Source organism: Rhea pennata, chromosome 2 (assembly GCF_028389875.1).
Source record: "Rhea pennata isolate bPtePen1 chromosome 2, bPtePen1.pri, whole genome shotgun sequence".
Taxonomy (NCBI): Eukaryota; Metazoa; Chordata; class Aves; order Rheiformes; family Rheidae; genus Rhea; species Rhea pennata.
In genome coordinates this window covers 23,552,620-23,571,525 of record NC_084664.1, presented here as the reverse complement: position 1 = coordinate 23,571,525, position 18,906 = coordinate 23,552,620, and the positions used below count along the sequence as shown (strand labels likewise).

At 35.5% G+C, this 18,906-nt stretch overlaps 1 protein-coding gene across 2 annotated transcripts in view; it reads right to left on the bottom strand.

The window, feature by feature from the left end:
* The window catches only part of MINDY3 (MINDY lysine 48 deubiquitinase 3), a 61,914-nt gene that overhangs the window by 17,501 nt on the left and 25,507 nt on the right, over nucleotides 1-18,906 (bottom strand). The gene's annotated exons all lie outside the window — the stretch shown is intronic.

Sequence of the window (18,906 nt, the reverse complement as noted above, 5' to 3'; positions counted from 1 at the left end):
ACCTGGTTTATTCTTTAATTCTAAGAAGTTCGGAGTTTACTGTTCTGATCTTATGATTGTAACTGGTTTTGATTAGTAGTAGACATTAAACATCTACTTAGAGATAACACTCTCGTATAAATTATCTTTTCAAAATGATCTCTATTATCTCCTTCAGGAGATAACCGCTTCAGGTTGACTGTTTTCATAACTGATCTAAGTATCAGAACATAATTCTCCAACCAATGACAACCATCACTTGAACCCAAGCATTGAGCCTGAAATTGCTGTGTTTCTATAAATAAAATTTCTATTTAGAAACAGCATCTAAGCATTGTCTAAAGCAAGTGCAATACTAACATCTATTCTAAAGTGTTATCAAGACAGCAGGGAGACAGAAAGGCACCTTTTTCCCATTAGTTTTTGCTTTGGTAAGCAAAACAAGGCACAAAGTTCTGGAAAATTAAATCTATTTGATAGCATGAAAAATCTAACATGCTCCAACTCATAACTGTATTTTTCTGACAACACAGTACAGTTACAGATACAACCTGTATCATTTGTTCCAAAGTGCTCCATTTTATTACTGGAAAACATACCATCCAGAAGCAGGAGTGCTTTTAAGATTCTTGTTTTCTAGCATTATAGATAGATGGAGGGAGAGGGAGGGGGAAAAAAGGCTAGTAGCAAGTTCAAAAGTAAAATCAAGCAACTTATTGCATTCACCAGCTTAGTAGTGTCTTTTTTTTTTTTTTTTAATGAAGAACTTCATGGAAAACATTCCTCAACAAAACTTAAACATTCCTTTTATTAAAGCAATCAAAAACCTCATAGTCATACAACTCAGAATTATGAATGCTCTTACTGATGTCACAAAATATATTCATTTCAAAAGAACAAAATGTTTTTAAAATACAGAAAGCTGAATTAGACCTTTGGTTTTTCTCTTGACATCAATGACAAGTCATTCACTGTAAACATATTAAGAAAAAAGATTTGCATTGGCAAATTTTAATTTATTTAGTAAAGAAGAAATTCTGATTCACAGAATTCTTAAGCCATCTATAATGATTCCCCTCCCACTCAGCACACTCCCCCACGCAGTATAAACTATACACTGTCTGAAGTCTTCCAATATAAATGTACCAGCAGTTCTGGTTTCTGCTGAAGTAGATCACATGAAACACTGCAGCACAGAACAAGCTTGAAATCACCGATTCTGTGCAAATAAATAAAATCCTATAAGAGTTAGAATTAAGCAAATAATTAGTTTTGGGGTGTATTTTTTTCCTCCACCTTTACTTTCCAAAAGAAAGCTCAAGAGGAGGCCCACATCCCTGCGCTTTTGTACAGATTTTTCTCCCATAGCAAAAGTAAAGTCAAGATTCTCAATTCAAGCGCAAGGTACATCTACTGAGTAAAACAGTTTGCTCTACTTTTATAAAGGCCAACTAAGCAGGATTTCAGAATTTTAATACCTAACATTATCAATGTATACAGGTCAAAGAGAGCAATAAAGCAGTATGCAATCGTGCAAAAAGATAACAACATATTCCTATACCTCACAAGGAACTCAAAGAAAGGACAAAACACATGGTCTCCTGCCACACCCACTCTTTAGTTTATTTACCATTAAGAGATCTTAAGATCTCTTAACATAGCACTTGGAACCTGAGAACTGTTTTTTTCCTCCTTTGCAGTATCCTCAGCGGACACGCTGAAATGCTGCCCTTTCTAGTCACACAAGGGATAAATATATAACACAATTCGCACTGCCTGTTCAATTTTCTGACAACTGGGGAGAAGAAAAAATCTCCTTAAAACAAACAAGGTATAAAATAAACATTCTGGAATGCAGAAGATTGTGAGAGGTGGGAAAGTAAGCAAGACAGACATATGTGTGTAAACTAGACAGTTCAAAGAAATTTGATCAGTAAGCAATCTATCATTAAGTGACAATCCATGCTTATTTTCAAGTCAGCATGACAAACTACACTGTTCCACTAACTACCCAGTGGAGCAACTGCATATTCCTTTGCACAGTAACACTTCAATAAAGTTCGCATCAGTCTTTCAGGCTTCATAGGTGACAGAACACTTGCTGAAGGTATAGATGGAGTTCTGACAGATGCTGAGAGCAGGGGAGACCAAACTAAAAATTCAATAATCATTTGGTAAAAATATAGGCCCAGCAAACAGCTGAGTAGAATAATGGCTGGCATAGTATAGCCTCTCCCTTAGTTCTTTTCTCAGTTGAAGTGGATATTCTAAGCAATTACAGTTCAGGTAGAGAGAACAGATTGCTGGGCACAATAAGGTGAAATTTTGATCCATCTGGGACAATGAAAAGAAGTCTATTGCATCTTCCTGTCATTTTTGAAGATCTCAACCCAGAGAGGAACAGAAGTTTTCTTCCAAAGACAGCTATCCACTATCTGATGCTGTGGAGATTTTTAAGTCCAGATGAATCAGTCTAGTTACTGTTTTCAGTCCAGAAGTAATGGTGGGGACTCTGGAGAACCCATAAAGATCACAGGATATCAAAACTGTCCTGACCATGTCAAAATCACCGGTGTCCTATTCTATCTTACTTCAAATAATTTGACTTGTCCATCGAGTCCTGAGTGAAATTCAGCATCTGTCTCTTCAACTAAGGATACTATCAGAAACAACCAAAGAAGAGGTGGAACTTCTTAACAGCATAGGAATTAAACAGGTCAACTCAGATCAATCCTAGTATTGTGAGACTACCCAAGTAAGCATCTCATGAATGGTCTAGAAGCAAGCACCTCATTCATTATAGTCCCATTCCAGAGGAACCTTACTGACATTTAAGGTCTGTTTATTTATGAACCAACTCCATATTGAGATTATCTTCTGAAAGGACAAAAGGAACTTCATACAATTCTACTGATGTACTATGTAAATATAACCATCATTTGAATGCATAGTTCTTTCACAGGTTCAGAATACATTTCAAATTCAGTTCTCTAAAGCTTCAGTTCATCCTATGGCTATAATCCATTTGCAATAGATCTCCAGATGCATAAGTTGTATCTAATATCACTACCCTGAAGGGACACAGAGAAGAATTCTTCGGATGGTGAAGGGATCCTGCTACTTAAACTAGAACTAATGAGAGTCTTCACAGCCCAAGAAATAACAGTCTACCTACTGAGTGAAAATAAACAAACTGCACCCAGTGTAGAGGCAATGAACTAAATGTCATATGTAGCATCACATATGCAAAAGAGGTCAGGTGTCTTAAAAGCAATAGTTACTGTTATACTTGTAGAGACTGGCAAGGAGGTCAACCAAAGAGTGTACTAAGGATCCTATTTAACACAGACTGATACCAGTTCAAGCAGGAAAGCTCTCATCATTAGAAAAGTAAAATTGGTTCAATGGCTCGTAACGATTTAAAACTCAGCTTTGGCTCTTCACTGAGATAAAGATGATTAAACACAACCCAGGCACAGCTTGGAATTAAATATCAGCTTTCATGTAGGTCTTCCTAGGAGCCAATTATCAAATTAAGGAAAGAGGGACTCAGAGGCAATTATCACCAAAACAGGAAGACCACAAGAATGACAAAAAGGGAGCAGTGACCCCTGCAAGAACAAAAATGGAGGCAAATGTGACAGGCCAAACTTTTGTTTACAAAATATGCAATCTGAATAAATATCTGAAAATAATAAACCATCCCCTCTTAAACAGCTAGAATAATATTAGTAAGTGTCAATATTCTGAATTGGAATGTGTGATTATAGAAATTCAATTTGCTTCATATCAGAACGTGTCTTTGACCTTGCTTCCTCTCTGGCCACTAAACAGATGTTATCGAACCTGTCAAGCTATGGAGAAATTGGTTCTAAAACACTCAAAGTATCTACTGCCAATTTAAGCAGACTTTCATGAGAAGCATCCACAAAAAGGGAGAGAGATGGAGGACTATGATGAGGCGAAACAAATGAAATCCTAGAGCCCTTGTCTATTATGTCCATACCAAAGCATTTGATGTCATTTGACACAAGGTAGTTTAAAAGAATACCAGTCTGGCTCTGAAAAGAGCTGGCCAATGAAGACTAGTTCATGACCCCCATAAATACTCAAAGATATCATGCATGTAACCAATCTGTTGGAAGAGCCATTGCCGATGTTTGTCACAGCCATCTAAGTACCCTATATAGACTGCTTACAATGCTTCTCTTGTTCTGCTTGATGGAATACGAGATTGCTCTGTGGCATATTATCTTCCATGAAAGAGGGCATTAAAAGATGCCAAACAACTAGCCAATGCCCACAGAATACCTAAAGGAGCATAAGACTTTCCTGGATTAAGAGCTGAACAAGACGGAACCAAAGTCCTTAACTGATCTGACAGTAGACTACAGCTCTGCAACTATGACTGTTCTCACTTCAGAATGGCAAGTGTCAAAGATCATTTATTGCTTCCTCCTGAGCCCAGAATAGGGTTGGGTCTATCTGGGATTCAGAAATAAATCAAAGGAAATCCATTCTTCGGCTGAAGGAGGAAGAGACACAAAAAGAAGTACATCCCTCCCGAGGCAGCAGGGACTTCTTATCGTGGATCAGAAAATAGAATACAGGTTTTACAGTTCAGACCAGAATGGCTTTATAATTCAGCCACAAATGAAAGATGACCCAGTTTCTCTGAAAAATATCAAAGGGTAGAGCTGGCAGTGGTGAAATATTCACAGTGAACAATTTGTTTCAACAAGGTTGTTTAAAGAAAGCAATGGCATTAATGGCACTCCCCCTCACTTATGAATAAGGGTAAAATACAAAGACTGTGTTTCTCTTACTGGACCTAAGGTACGTTGCTGGTACTGCAAATAGAAAAGAGGTCCCAAAAGAGAAGAATTAAAAGATATGGACTGCTTATTCAAATCTGCTTTCACCTCCACCCAAACTACCCAGACAGAAAAGGAAGGCTGCTTGATCCTGGGGTGGGCAGAGGCTGAGAAGAGAACACAAACAAAACAAAGAGCAAGACTTTGTAACAGAAGTCTACAGTGAGCACACTGTCAGACTGTCCATCTGGAAAGCACTCAGCTAAGTTATGGAAACCACACTATATCATCTATTCCTGTGGGAGAGGATGGTTTAATGAGACAGCCAACAAAAAAGTCACAGCACTGCACAAGTTTTCAAACTATACCAAGTATATGTTTAACAGTTACACTGCCAAATTTTAGTGTTCTGTTTCAAAACATTACAGAAGACAATAACTGTAAAACTGTAAAACAGTAAAGACTGAATATATTGTCTTTTCTCCAAGTTGTTTTTCTAATCAACACAGAACAAAGTCTTGGTTTTGAAAGCAAAAACAAATCACTAGAATTACAGACCAGACATCAGCAAATTTACCTTGCTGAAGTTCTTATCTGAATACATGGAATACCACCCTCCAGTCAAAATTTTAATCTGAAAGTACAGCTTTTGCAATTACTTGTTGCTTGTCATATTTAGAAGTATTTATCATATTTGAGGATAGAATAGCATGCTATACAGACAGCAAACTTTATTCCCAAGAGAATCCAAATTGAATGCGATTTGTAATATGCAGATACTTTACAATATAATTCAAAATAAAATGGTAACTTTTATTATCATGCTACCTTACTATTTTAGAAAACTCTAATACTATTTCAGCCTATAGATATCAAGCATTTGCTACACAACCCTCGTTAGGCATAAATAACCATTTGGTAACTACACTAAGTACATGGGAGGTGAATAAGTGTGACAAGAACATTTGACAGCAGAGTTCAAAGCCAGTGAAGTTGTACTGCAGAAACTCAAATTCTTCTAAATACAGCTGAGTTTATTACATTACAGTTCTCACAGTAACGAAAGCTGCACCTCACACTGTAACCCAGCTTCAAGCGTAGTTCAGTTTCCCACTTACTTTTTTAAACCACGCAGTTCTCTCTTGCCATGATGAAAACCCTTGTTTGCTTCAATGCAGAATGACAAAATGTTTTGGAAGTGGACCAGGTTAATTATTTTATAACTCAAGTATGACAAAATTATTTCTAAAGGGCAAATTTTAACTTGGCTGGTTATCTTGCAAACCTTAATATCTTAAGATTTTATGCGACATATGAGCTTTACAGAGTAATTAAGAAAACAGTAGATTAGTAAGGTCACATAGTTCGCTGCTCTTTTGCACTGTTGAGTGGTATTTTAGGGAATCTTTATATGCACATAGATTGATGTATGTGCAGTATGGGGAAAATACTAAACACGTGCAAACATCATTACAAATTTATTTTCACATACTACAGAAAACAGTATTGCATTCATGTTCATATTTGAATTTGGCATTCATGTTCATATTTGAATTTGGCATTCCAGGTAGTTATTCTGTAGTAGAATTGAACAACTAGGTATTGAGCAACACAGTTTGTTCAATCTTTCCATTGATACAATTTTCCTCCTTAAAGCTGTATTACACATAAAGGCCCATCTCACATCACACCAATTACCAGGAGCTTTCCTAAATATAGACAGGTATTACTGAACTTACTTTTTAAGTACATCACTACTGTCTTGATATTGCTGTATCAAAGTACTTTAAATTTACTCTTATGTTCTATTGGCCACGTTGGCAGCTCTCTGCAAAACAACAGTTATTTTGAAAGTACACATATCAAATATATATGCATATAAAGATTCCCTAAACCATCAGTTAGTAGACCAAAATGGCTCTGGACTGCCTATAATACAAACTCAAGTAAGAAAGCATGAATAAATTTCACAGTCTTCTTATGTAAAACAAAAGAAATTAACACTGGAAAAAATATCCTTTAAAAATGAAACAAGATTACTTCAGTTTTAGAAATACAAACATGTTATCCAAATATTTATTCAAACGTGACTTCTGATGTTACATAAGGGGAGAAAGAAATAAAAAAAATCACTAAATATACTGAGAGTTAAAAGCTTCCTCCACCATAGACAGTCTTCTCTTTTCTTAAGTTCTTTCTCCCCTGCTCAGCCATTTAGAATTCTGATTTATTCATTCACATACCCTAACTTGAAAATAGAGCTGCGTTATCAGAGCAGGTCAAAGGCGTTATTCTGTACACAGCAGAATTGCTATCAGCATAAAAAGAGACAAAAAGGAATGTAAAAAACATTTCCCATCACTTCAAAAGAGGTTAGAAATTGATTTCTAAGGGTATTAGTGATCATACTTGTAAAGAATGAAATCTGATGTATATACACGTTCTATTCTAACATTCCCAAGGATTCAACAGCTGTCACAATCGTTAAGGTTCTGTGAATCAAACAGCAGCTAAAAATTAAATTGATTTCAGTCAGGTTCCTAACATGTGTAAAATTACCTGAAGTTTCCTGGAAACATAGAGACCCTGCACACAAATTCAGTCTATGATGTCACACTAATTACCTAGTGGGAGAGTTTTGAGCAATTTGGCATAAAGATTCAGAACAAGACTACAACTGTTACTGTTTTAAAAATATTTTTATTATTGAATTATACGTTGTCATGCTGGCAGTCTAGTTTAGTGTTTCTAGTTCCCTGCACCTAGTCTAGTAGGGCTGGGAGCACAAGGATAGAGGAGGCTGAACAGAGACAAGAGTAAGAAATGTGTGTGTGTGTGGGGGGGGAAATCAGAGACAGAAAACAGTCACAAAATTATTTCCTAAGCACAATTTACTTTAAGATATCTTGAATGGAGATTCAATAACTATACTTAAAGCTATTTCATAAGTTCTAGAATACACTTATGACTTCAGGATAAAGAAAAATTCTATGGGAAAGGAAAAGTAGGAAAAGGAAAATCAGAGGAAATAATCTAGAACGTTATTTACGGCAAGCACATATTAACAGACACTCATGCCAACTCATTTTCTAAATCAGAAGACCTATCATCACTTCTAACATTAATTCTGGAACTGCTATTTGTTCATGTAGTACACACTGGATTTCCATTCCTAAGTCTGGCTAATGTGGGTAAAATAATATTCCCGATATCTCTATCCCGTAAACAATTCCTGCAGCTAGTGGCCAGTAATTAGACAAGAAAATAACAAGGAAGTTTCCCATGGAACCAGGAATGGATAGTGTGTACCTGGCATTACTGCACTTCGCGATTTCTACATATGGCCTTGTATAAAGATACATGGAAAACAAGGAGAAATTGTGTGTTATATTTGTTATTGTTGACTTTTGTTAGTTTATCAGCTTTGATAATCACGCATACACTCATTGAAAAAGCATGCAGACCAAACCCAGTTTTTTCCTCTACAAGCCATGTGCTGAGACAGCATCTTATGACTGAAATGGTACCTTTCACCTCTGTCTTATCTCTTTCATAAATACTCAGTCAAGCTAAAAACTGATGTGAACACTGAAACATACTATGGCATTCATATATTTTTGAAAAAGAGTATTCTACTGCATTAAAATAACACTTTATTTTTCTTACTTGATGCCAACTGTCCACTAAGAAAATTAGTATTTTCTTCATACTTGTGTACTATTCAATAATTTATAAAGAAGTAGAAAATGAAACTGTACTAAATTTATGAAAGCCATAGCTTTTAGGCCAAAAGTCTAAAAGGTCTTTAAAGGAGCAAAAGAGAATTTTGTGCCTCTTTTCTCTTTCTACTCCCAAATACTGAATGAACTAAAAATTCATTAGAGTTAAGAATACTTGCTCCATTATCAACAGTACCCAAGTAAGAAAAAAAGGCAATATAATTATTGTGGATAAATTTGAAAAACATCCAAATACACTTAGAAAGTGAAAGCGCAACATAATTTTGAAGACTAAAAAGCCAAAGCTTAAAAATACAAGCGAGAAAGACTTTTGAAGCAGAGTTGATTTTCAGGCCAAGATCTACTGTAAGCTATTCACAGAAACATATGCAACAACTCGGAAGCTGTCAGACACTGAAAGGATTCTAAGTTGTACTGCATAATACTTGGTAAAAACTAGCCAACAGGAAGGAATCCGTAAAACAATTACACAAAGACATAAACAAAACCTAGCTTGAAAATGTCACCTGCAAACTGGAACAGCTGCAAACACAGCGTGTGCCAAATGCAGAATTAAGATACTGGTAAATGTTAATGCTTTGAATGAAGTGAATGTGTTTTGTAACCAACAAGTAAACTTGTAATGCAATACATCAGAAGGTATTTGCATATTAGAAAAGGTATTGCTAGAAAACCAAGTTTCTACTTACTGGCGGCTGTATCCTATTGCACTGCTATCCATACAGTAGCATAAACTGTGCTTTGCTGCTTATTCTACTAGCTGAAAATGGAACTAAAGTGGTAATTATGGCAGATTTGCGTAGAATTTGTATCTGCAAAGGTCAGGGCACCCGGCTAGTGGATAAAGCAAATGGAGAAAAAGCCATCAATATTTTGTTTTTCACTTGGGTTGGAATCAGGAATAGCTTCATTTTTATATACCGAGTTCCTGTAAATATCAATCCAATTGATATTTTAAAACTACAACACTATAAAAACTGTATTAGTTAATCGTATTTTAATAATGAGCTGGGATTCCTACTCCTCCAAATTTGAAAAATAGAATATCTACCCGTCTTGTGATGGCTCAGGCCCAATGTCTTCTCTATTGTATCAAATATAGCTGGAATCAACATTGGTTTCACACCTAAAAGGGATACAGAATAATACAATGATGTTCTCAGCCTTTGTTTCTAGGAAGTATGCTGACCTTTAGAATTTACTGGCTCTGACCTGCAAGTTAGAAAACTACATTAAGCAATGGACTTTGTGTTTTACTATTTGCAAACCGTTCCGCATACACCGTAAAAAAACAAAAAAAAAAAAAAACAAACAAACAAAAAAAAAACCCAACCCCCCCCCCAAAAAAATACCCACTAAAATCCACCCAATCTGAAATGCATTTATTTCAAAATCCAGCTTTTCTAATAAAAGGCTGATATACAAGCTGTATGTTGCTCATACTCTCCCAAAACAGGAGGCTACAAATCCTCTAGATCTGAGCAAGTATTCTTATTGTAGGAGCCAATCCCTTACCTTCCACTCCCAATTTCATTTTACATATGAAAGTTATATTCATTCTAATATGAATAAAAGGACAATACAACCTTCAGGACTGCTTTGCCTATAAATGGGGAATAATTGACCTGTGATTTCTGTATTGCTTTGTATGTTTTTCACAATAGTAGCTTTATACATTCACTGCTATAATCTACCGCACTTAATAGAGCAAAATAACTTTTGGAAACAACGTATTATTTATGTTATAATAAAAATAATTACTTCATGGACATGATTCCACATCAGTCTTAAATTCATTCCCATAGGCTATTACTTAAAAGCTCAGACAAGTCATTTCTTAACTGTTCAAACTTCGAGCTGAGACAGTATCGACTGAAAACTGAAAGTATACAGACTATATGCTTTGAAGAAAATCAGGCTTCAAAACTGCATCAATAAATGACAATAATAAATGAAAAAAAATTTAATTTTTCTTCCTAATGGTATTTAAAATAGACTTGAAATGATTAAGGGATACACTAACAATTTTTAGAAAAAATGTAATACAGTCATTAGTTAAAAACATTTTCTTCATAAGCTTTCCACTTCTGAAGTGCTCCTAAAATATATGAACTTGATCACTTAACAATTCATGGGGAGTTTTTGTTTTTCATTTGCAGGTCTACAAAGAGTTCCATTTGTTGCTGCTGTTTTTATTTTAAAGAGAAAGGGCATCTCATGCAACAAGCATTAAAGGTGTTTTGTTTGTTTTACAATTAAATTTCACTAGATCAAAAGTTCTTATTATAATTGCTAGAACTATTTCCCCTCCCCAATTTTGTGTGTTTTCCTCTAGGCTTGGAAGCAGAGTGAGAGCAGACATTTTTTTTTTTTTTTTTTTTTAAAGTCATTCTCTCATCCATCTTAGCAAGAAACTGTACCAAAATGCTTAATGTTTAGGGAGAAAGAATTGAACACACAAATTTGAACAGCTCAAATACATACATACGAAAAGTGGTATTATCTGAACAGCTCTACTCTCAATTCTTTCTACTTGGAGTCAACTAATTTATACATAAAAACTAAAACTCCACTTCTGAAGTGGAGAACTACCAGACTGCTCTTTAATTTACTTTTCATATGCAAGCTCTTCAACATATATGGGTATATCATTACACATCAGTCTATGTAAAATTCATCTTTTTGGGGGGAAATAAACTGTATTAAGGTTACAAATCTATCTATATAGCTGAATCTCTGCTTCAAGACATCTTTATAAATGTGTCAGAGGGACTAAAAATCATTCTCTACCCTTCTAATAATAATACTCAAAAGGGTCAAGAATCTTGAGTAACCCTGAGTTATCCCAAATTCCACTTGGCTCTGGAAGAACAACTGAAGATCCCACATCACCAATCCTGTATCAGAAAATCCACATCAGGCCCTCTATAATCATGAAAATTTTAATAGAATATCTTGACTCTTCATGTAGCACATAACCGCATATGTGGTAATTACACTGTTACCGCTGTAATTACTGTTGTGGTAACTACACTTTCAGTCCACTCTAAAGGCCACTCTACAGATTTGGCCTCTGGAACAGCTTTTACTAGATTTTTTTTTTCATAGTGCAATGATCTGAGCCCTAACCTTCAGGCTCTGCAATCCAGCCACACCTGCCTACCACAGACATGTACACCTCAGCCTTCCCACCCAACCACTCTGTCATCCTCTATGCATCTCTGTCCCTCTTGGAAGTTCATAGTTCTCCAAGAGTCTTTGTAGGCCCACAGGGATTTGGCAGAAGTGGAAAGGAAATAATTAGTCATTCCTGTCTTTTCTAGGATTGGAGAGGGCCTGGCCAGCCTCTTCAGGCCTTTTTCTTTCCCAGTGCATGTGCAACAGAAATGAAAAGAATATTCCTGTAGAAAGTTGGTAGAACCATTTCAGTGAGCTAAGCTCTCTTTGGTTTCTTCACTATTTTAAAATTTTCTCAGTACAGTTAAAGTACAGATCACCAAAAACTAAGAGGAGGCAGAGAGACCTGCTTTATCCCTGCAGCAATCACAACTAACTGCTCATTCCAACAATCTGGGAAAAGGGAAAAATGAAAGGAGGCAAAAGTGTTTCTCACAAGTAACGCCATGAATCACGTGATGGCTCAAGCTTCTCATGAAAGCTAATTCCCATTAAGGTCAGAACTACCAATGAAAAAAAAATGAGAAAGTAAAATATCATAAATGGCAATGCTCCAGGCTTGTTACCTTTACAGAAAATAAAGCTACCATCATGTTTAGTACAATGGTGTCATCAGCTTGTTTCTTAAAAACAAACCATACACTACTGCATCACATAAGGTGTCCTTTACTACAATCAAAAGTTTAAGTAACTTTTCCTCCCACAAGATTGTGTGCTTCAAGTCAGGTTGTTACATTCTCATTTATAAAGCTAGGGCGTAACTTACTGCAAAGCTGTACTAGATGAGTCAATATTGTCCCAAGGTAAAGTTCCTTAAAACCGTTACATTCCAATACAGGCATGCTTTTACCGCAACCAGAATCACAGCTGTAACTGACATAACATGGTTCAACATATTATGGATAGAGGACATTGAGCAGTGTCTTCAATACTTTCCACAGTTCCTCTGTAATTTTCCCAAACATTTATTAGTATTTTAAACCAGCTCAGTTGGTTTACATCCCTGGATATTTCCCTAGAAGCAATGGCCCTCTACAAAAGTAAGATCGATATCAACTGAGGCAGTAAATTGTCATTTTCAATGGAAACACTCCTTTAAGCAAAGTAAACTAGAAAAAGAAGAAAAAAAAAACCCAAATCCCAAAGCAACACAACACTGTGGTGGCACCATTTTAAAAGTCTATGTATAAAATAAAATTTACTAGCATGCTAACGATGTCTTTAGTAAAATCAAGTTTGTTCAAGTAATTTTGTAAAGATCTAGATGTAAAAACATTCCGCAAAGAAGGCAAAAATAAATTACACAGCTAACAACATTTTTTTTTTTTTTAAACTCATCAGCATTTAATAAGTGTGACAATTCTTACCACAACAGTTCTTTGAATGGTAAGGTGTTTAAATCTGTTCAGTGAGCACTATAGCCAGTTATATTAAACGTAGAGGCAGAATCAAATGTACTAGTCTTTGGCAGGAGGGAAGGCCTTATCTCAAGATATTCTTCCACCCACTTCAAGGATATTAATCTAGACTTTACTTAGGTAAATATTGCTGTGAGAATTAGTTACCTGAATGAACAAAGTACAACAGATTTTCCTAAAGAACGCCTCCCAAATACACACAAAACTAAAACTCATCAGAAGGTCTATTCTCAGAGAGAAAAATGCATCCATAGTAGGCAAAAAAAAAAAAAAAAATCCAAAAGTAAAATTGGGTAGACCCATGAAAAGCAGAATAAAGTGTCACAGTCATGCTCTAAGATCCTGAAGTTAAAATAAGGTGGATACCTTACAGAAATATTTTATTTTGAGGTCTCCCTGCCAACTGTGAGACCATCATTCTAAAAAGACTTAGCCTTTCTGCTAGTAAACTATTTATACAAAGCAATCTTTGTGAACTCCTGTGTTATCCAGAAGAATTTAAATCCATTTGTTTAACAGCATTCATACTATGAACTCTAAACCAACCAGAACTGCTCACTCTTTAGGGGCCCACAGGGAACACTAGCTCTAACATTCACTTTAAAGGTTCTTTTTCTGCAAACAAGTCTTACATTAGCAGCTGATAGAGATATCTAAAGATATCACTGCTGATTTAATCAAGTGAGAGCTTTTGTCGAAAACAAAACAGCATTTGTCACTCTGAGGATAATTAGCACACAGAAATTTAAAACCCTGCTCTAGCCCAGAATTCATCCCTGCAGATTCCCTACCCATTTGTCTTTTCTCTGCCAGATATCTGGACTGTCCCAATCAGAACCAATTTCACTACTTATTTAATGAAAGGCTGCAAAACTGCAAGCTCTGTAAAGATTTCCTAAGTGAACTGCAAAAACACCTTCAAAATCTGATTACCCGCATTCACCTATTACGGAAACACAAAAGAGAGTGTAGATATTTTTCAGCACCTTCCCAAGTTAGCAGAGCTCCTAACGTAACGGATAAATATAATTCATTTGCATATGTATGAGGCTACTTTTATGAAAGATCAGAATTGTTAACACACATCATTAATGGTTGAATTCTTTTTACATCTCTGCCTTATGCTCCTTCATGGCTACCATCATTCTGTTGATGTTTAGAGAGGAAATATTGTAGACAATAACATTCCTCCTTAGCTGAGTTTTGGCAGACATCATTGCCCCAAATTCAGGATCTCCTAAAACAGTATCAGTGTTTGCTCATATGTTCTTCTACTGAACCTTGATTAGAAAGACTGTTTAGGAAGAGAAGTGAATCTCCTTTTTCCTGAGGGACAATGTCATCAAGGGTGCTGAAGAAAGACTCTAAGAATATGGTGGAATACATAACAGTGATTGAAATTAAAAAAAAAAAAATCATCAGAAAACATAAGAACAGTCTTAACATAGCAGAACAGGGACACTTTCCAAAGAAAGTATTAATCTGCAACTTAGATGTGTCATTCAGGAGTTTCCTCTGCTCATCTGATTCTTCAAGTCTAGAAATGCTACAACGCTGTAACTGAAAAGTAGATAGCTGAATCTTGTCATGGCCTTTGTGCTTCCTGAAATGGGAATGAAATAGGGAAGCTTTTCAAAAAAAAAAAAAAAAAAAAAAAAAAAAAAAAAAAAAAAGCTTATACAACTGAAAATTGTCCCCATACACAACCGGGATTACCTGAAGCCACTGGACACATTCCATGCTGTCTTTTCAAAGAACCTGGATTCAAACTTCCAGGACATGTAGGTTAGCATTAGCATTTTGGCAGGTGGTGCTTAGAAAGCGGTTCTTTCTATTAATCTGTTCTGTTGTTCTTTCTGTTGTTTGCGCCGAAATATTTTCTCATTTTATTTCACACAACTTTTCAACCTGCTTGTAGTCTTTTCCACAGTGACTGAATAGTCTCAGCTAGTCAAAACTTCCTAGAATATCATTTAAATAACCAAAACTGACCATAGCATTTGATCCAAAGCATCACAGCTGTTCTTCTGTATTAAATAAATTAGAGCTGCCCCAATTCTTTCCTTCTCTTTTCCCTTCCATTTAGAAAAAAAGAGACTGTAGTTTTAAATTTGATTTTTAGAGTACACTTACAATTCTGTCCCTTCATGTTAGTACCATCTGACAGAGTATGCAGGATCCTTAATGTGTCAAATGAAAGCTTCTTTGTTTGTTTTTGTTGGCCTGAGGCGACTTGAGCTTTCTTACTCAGTGAAAGGAAAGGAGGGCACAAATGGGCAGAAATTATGTCTGCTTGCATTTAGCTGTCTGTGAAGAACCTATTTTTCTTTTTTTAATAGGAAAAAATCTATCCTGTTGTATATGCAGAGTCATGACCACTAGGAAGAACAGTCATCCTTATCTTTTTTTCAGACAACAAATTAAGTTCAGATTGCTGAGCATCAAGCTGCTTTCCGGCCTTATAAACAATCAGTCCAAACTGAAAAAAGAAAATATGCCACTACTAATTAGTAGTGCCACTCCCTCCCAGCAAGAAAGTATTCACACAAATCTTTCCATATTTTTTACATCTAAGATTTCCAAAGAACTGACTACTTTGGTAATATAAATCTTTATATGACCTTCCAACTTCATCACATACTCAGCTGGTATAACAATCTGTAGTATTTTTGGTCAAGACAACCTATCTTAGAAATTGAAATTTTACCCCACATCTGCCACATTTTATTTCAGGTGTTTCCAGAGTTCTGTTTTCTTCCACCTAGAAAGAACTCTTCCATTGTAAGTGGCTGCTAGTAAATCAAAACACTATGACAGGTATTTTCATGTTTCCATGTTTTGGAGAAGAGACTATCCACCGCATTTCAACTCACTGTGTCTGTGAGACGGATTCCAAAATATCTAAAGGTAAGTAACTGCCCAAAGACAGGCTTTCCAATGCTGTAACCTCACAGACTAGCATGCTCTTAAATAATCTGTAAAAGATGCATCAACCTGTAAAAGCTACATATCATTTTTACCCTAAGAATAACTTTTCTATATCAGAACGGTGAATGTAAAATGAGAGCGACTACATTCACTCATGTTGGATCAGAACAATCCTGGAAAACAGCTAAGATTGCTTATGTTTTCAGCCAAGCAACAGGAATAAAAATGGTTCTCTCTGATAAAATGTGCTTGGATCAAAATTACTATTAAGGAAGAAAATATTTCTTAAGTCATTTCTTTGTACCTGCATTTACTAGTAGTAAAATGGGAATAATACCTCTGCACATCCCAAGTGAGTTTTGATGCTAAATTAAACATAATGATGTGGTAATAAAGACAATGCACACATATATAAAGAAATAAAATCTATTGTTTTAAGTACCTGAAACAATGGAGGAACCTGCTGACCCATTGATAGACTTGTTATAAAACTAGGAATTGACTCAGCTCTCACAGACAGCTTAAGCCCAACTAAGTTTTTCTTTTCACTTTAAGACACTTAAGTGTGATCTTCAGCACAAAGATGCTGTGTTACATTTTGCTCATTCAATAGAATCCACTGAGAATGTATAAGAAAGTTGCAGAGTGGCAGCTATTAAAGACATTTATTTACTCTAGAAAGGGTAAGTGAAAGAATTTTCTCTGAGATACACAGAGGAGAATGGTTCAGATTTAGAGTAATACAAATATTTTCTGGCAGACATCTCTCTAACACTTTTAGTATTTAATTAAAAATGCTCTGAGGTTAAAAAAAACAGGGTAGCTGGTCTTCCATTCCACAGTTGAGAGAACACTGTTTATTGCTGTACTTCAAGTGTAATTTTAAATCTGAACGAAGTACCTGTGTACTGAAGGACAGAAACCAACCTTCTGTGAATAGGGTGATACGTAGAACTGGAGCAAAATATTTTGCTTGTTCAGCTTCCATTGCTCAAGAAAGGTCCCCAAGAGAGCAATGAAGATTCTGTCCCATTCCCCTATTTCCCATACTGCTTGTCTATAGTGACGGCAGTACTTATCTTTCTTCTACATTTCTTGGGCCAACTATTCAGACAGCTACAAAAGTAACTACGACTCTGCTTACTGCAGCCTGATGTTTTTGTACTTACAAACATAAGTATTAATCTCCTGTAAATCACATGCAGTTTGAGAGAATTAATGCTGGATTTGTTTTTGTCTAAAATTAATCTGCACTGTTTTCGGATCCTCTCTCCATCGATTCTTCTCTTTCCATTCTGAAAGTCTGTCTCACATAATTAAATTCACCAAACTGGATACATAAAGCACCACCTCGAAAACTGCACACACTCAACAACTTGCCCACTAACCCTTCCGCAATGAATTTGAATTCTGTCCTGTAGGTTTTGACATGCAGCTTCAACTGATAAAATAACACATCACCAATATAGTTCAGTACTTCCACTGTGACATCTCTGCTCTGTCCATGGTGGGCAAGCTCCAAACGCCCAACAACCTTGACTTTAGAGAGGGTGTGATTAGACATGCTAAGTTTGTATTTAAGGGCTTTTGGAACTTTTACACACCTTCAAATTCTCTCTTTAACAAAAGAGTATCTGTGGGACTCTTTGCCGAACCCATATTTCTTTTTTTTTTTTTTTTTTTCCTGCTTTGTAATTCCTAAGATATTAATCACAAGGTGAAATTCTCCACAGCATAAATAGAGTTTGATGAAGAAAGAGGAAACAAGTTGTATTAAGAGACAACAGACATTGACTGATGTTCAGTTACTTTACACCCAGCTAACAGACCTCAAAATCCTAAAAGAAAGAGCACTATAAATGGATTTCTGCCTGGAAACAGGCATCATAGATGCAGAACATTAGAATGTGTAATAACATTCTGGACATGTACAGCTGACTTGTAGAACTCAGTGATCAGGTCTGTTTGCATCAGACTGGTATCTAGACAATGAGATACCAGCTTAGATGGTACAATTCCCTTTGGAAAAGTTATAAATAAAATTTCAAAATTTGAAATCCAAACACTTCACTAGAAAAGACGGTTTCTGGTAAGATAGTAAAGCAGAAAACAAATATTCAAGGGAGGATATAAATTTTTCTACCAGTATGGAATACTGTAAAAAGAACATTTATCAGTCACAAGAAATTTTAATAAACTCTAGTACGTATTTTGCGGGAGAATACGCAGGACAAAAATATGAACTAATTCAGTGAAAAGAATCTTAGTTTTTATTTGAAGTTACAGAAATAGTGTTGCAGGAAATAACACACTGCTAATACCTACTTTTTAGAAAATCTGTTACTTTTGTTTCCTGTTTCTAAAAATTAGACAGGTCAAAAGTGTGTGTTTCTTGTTTCTTTTTTTGTTTTGTTTTTAAAGAAACTTCAACAACTGAGGAAATTACGGCTTTAAATTTGTCACAGGTTTTAGTATTTGTTTTCAGGAAAGATACCTAAAAATAGTTATTGATTTGTAAGACACTGATTAGAGAAAGCCTACTTCGAATAAGTACTAATAAATGTACTATTAAGTACCATTTTTAATCTCAGTAAATACTTTTTATGCAGAAGAAAGCTTGCAGAAAGAAATAAGTTAAAAACGTACGGAAAATAATTCACTATCTGCTACTAGACCAGATTTTCTCAAGAAACAATTTGTATTTCTCTATGATTATGAACTAAGAACTTATCTCAAAGACATTTTACATGCTCCACAGATTACAGTGAATATCTGTTAGAATAAGTATTAGAAATTAGCATAAAAAAAAGGTATATCAGCACTGTTAACTAGGACACAAAAATCTATAGC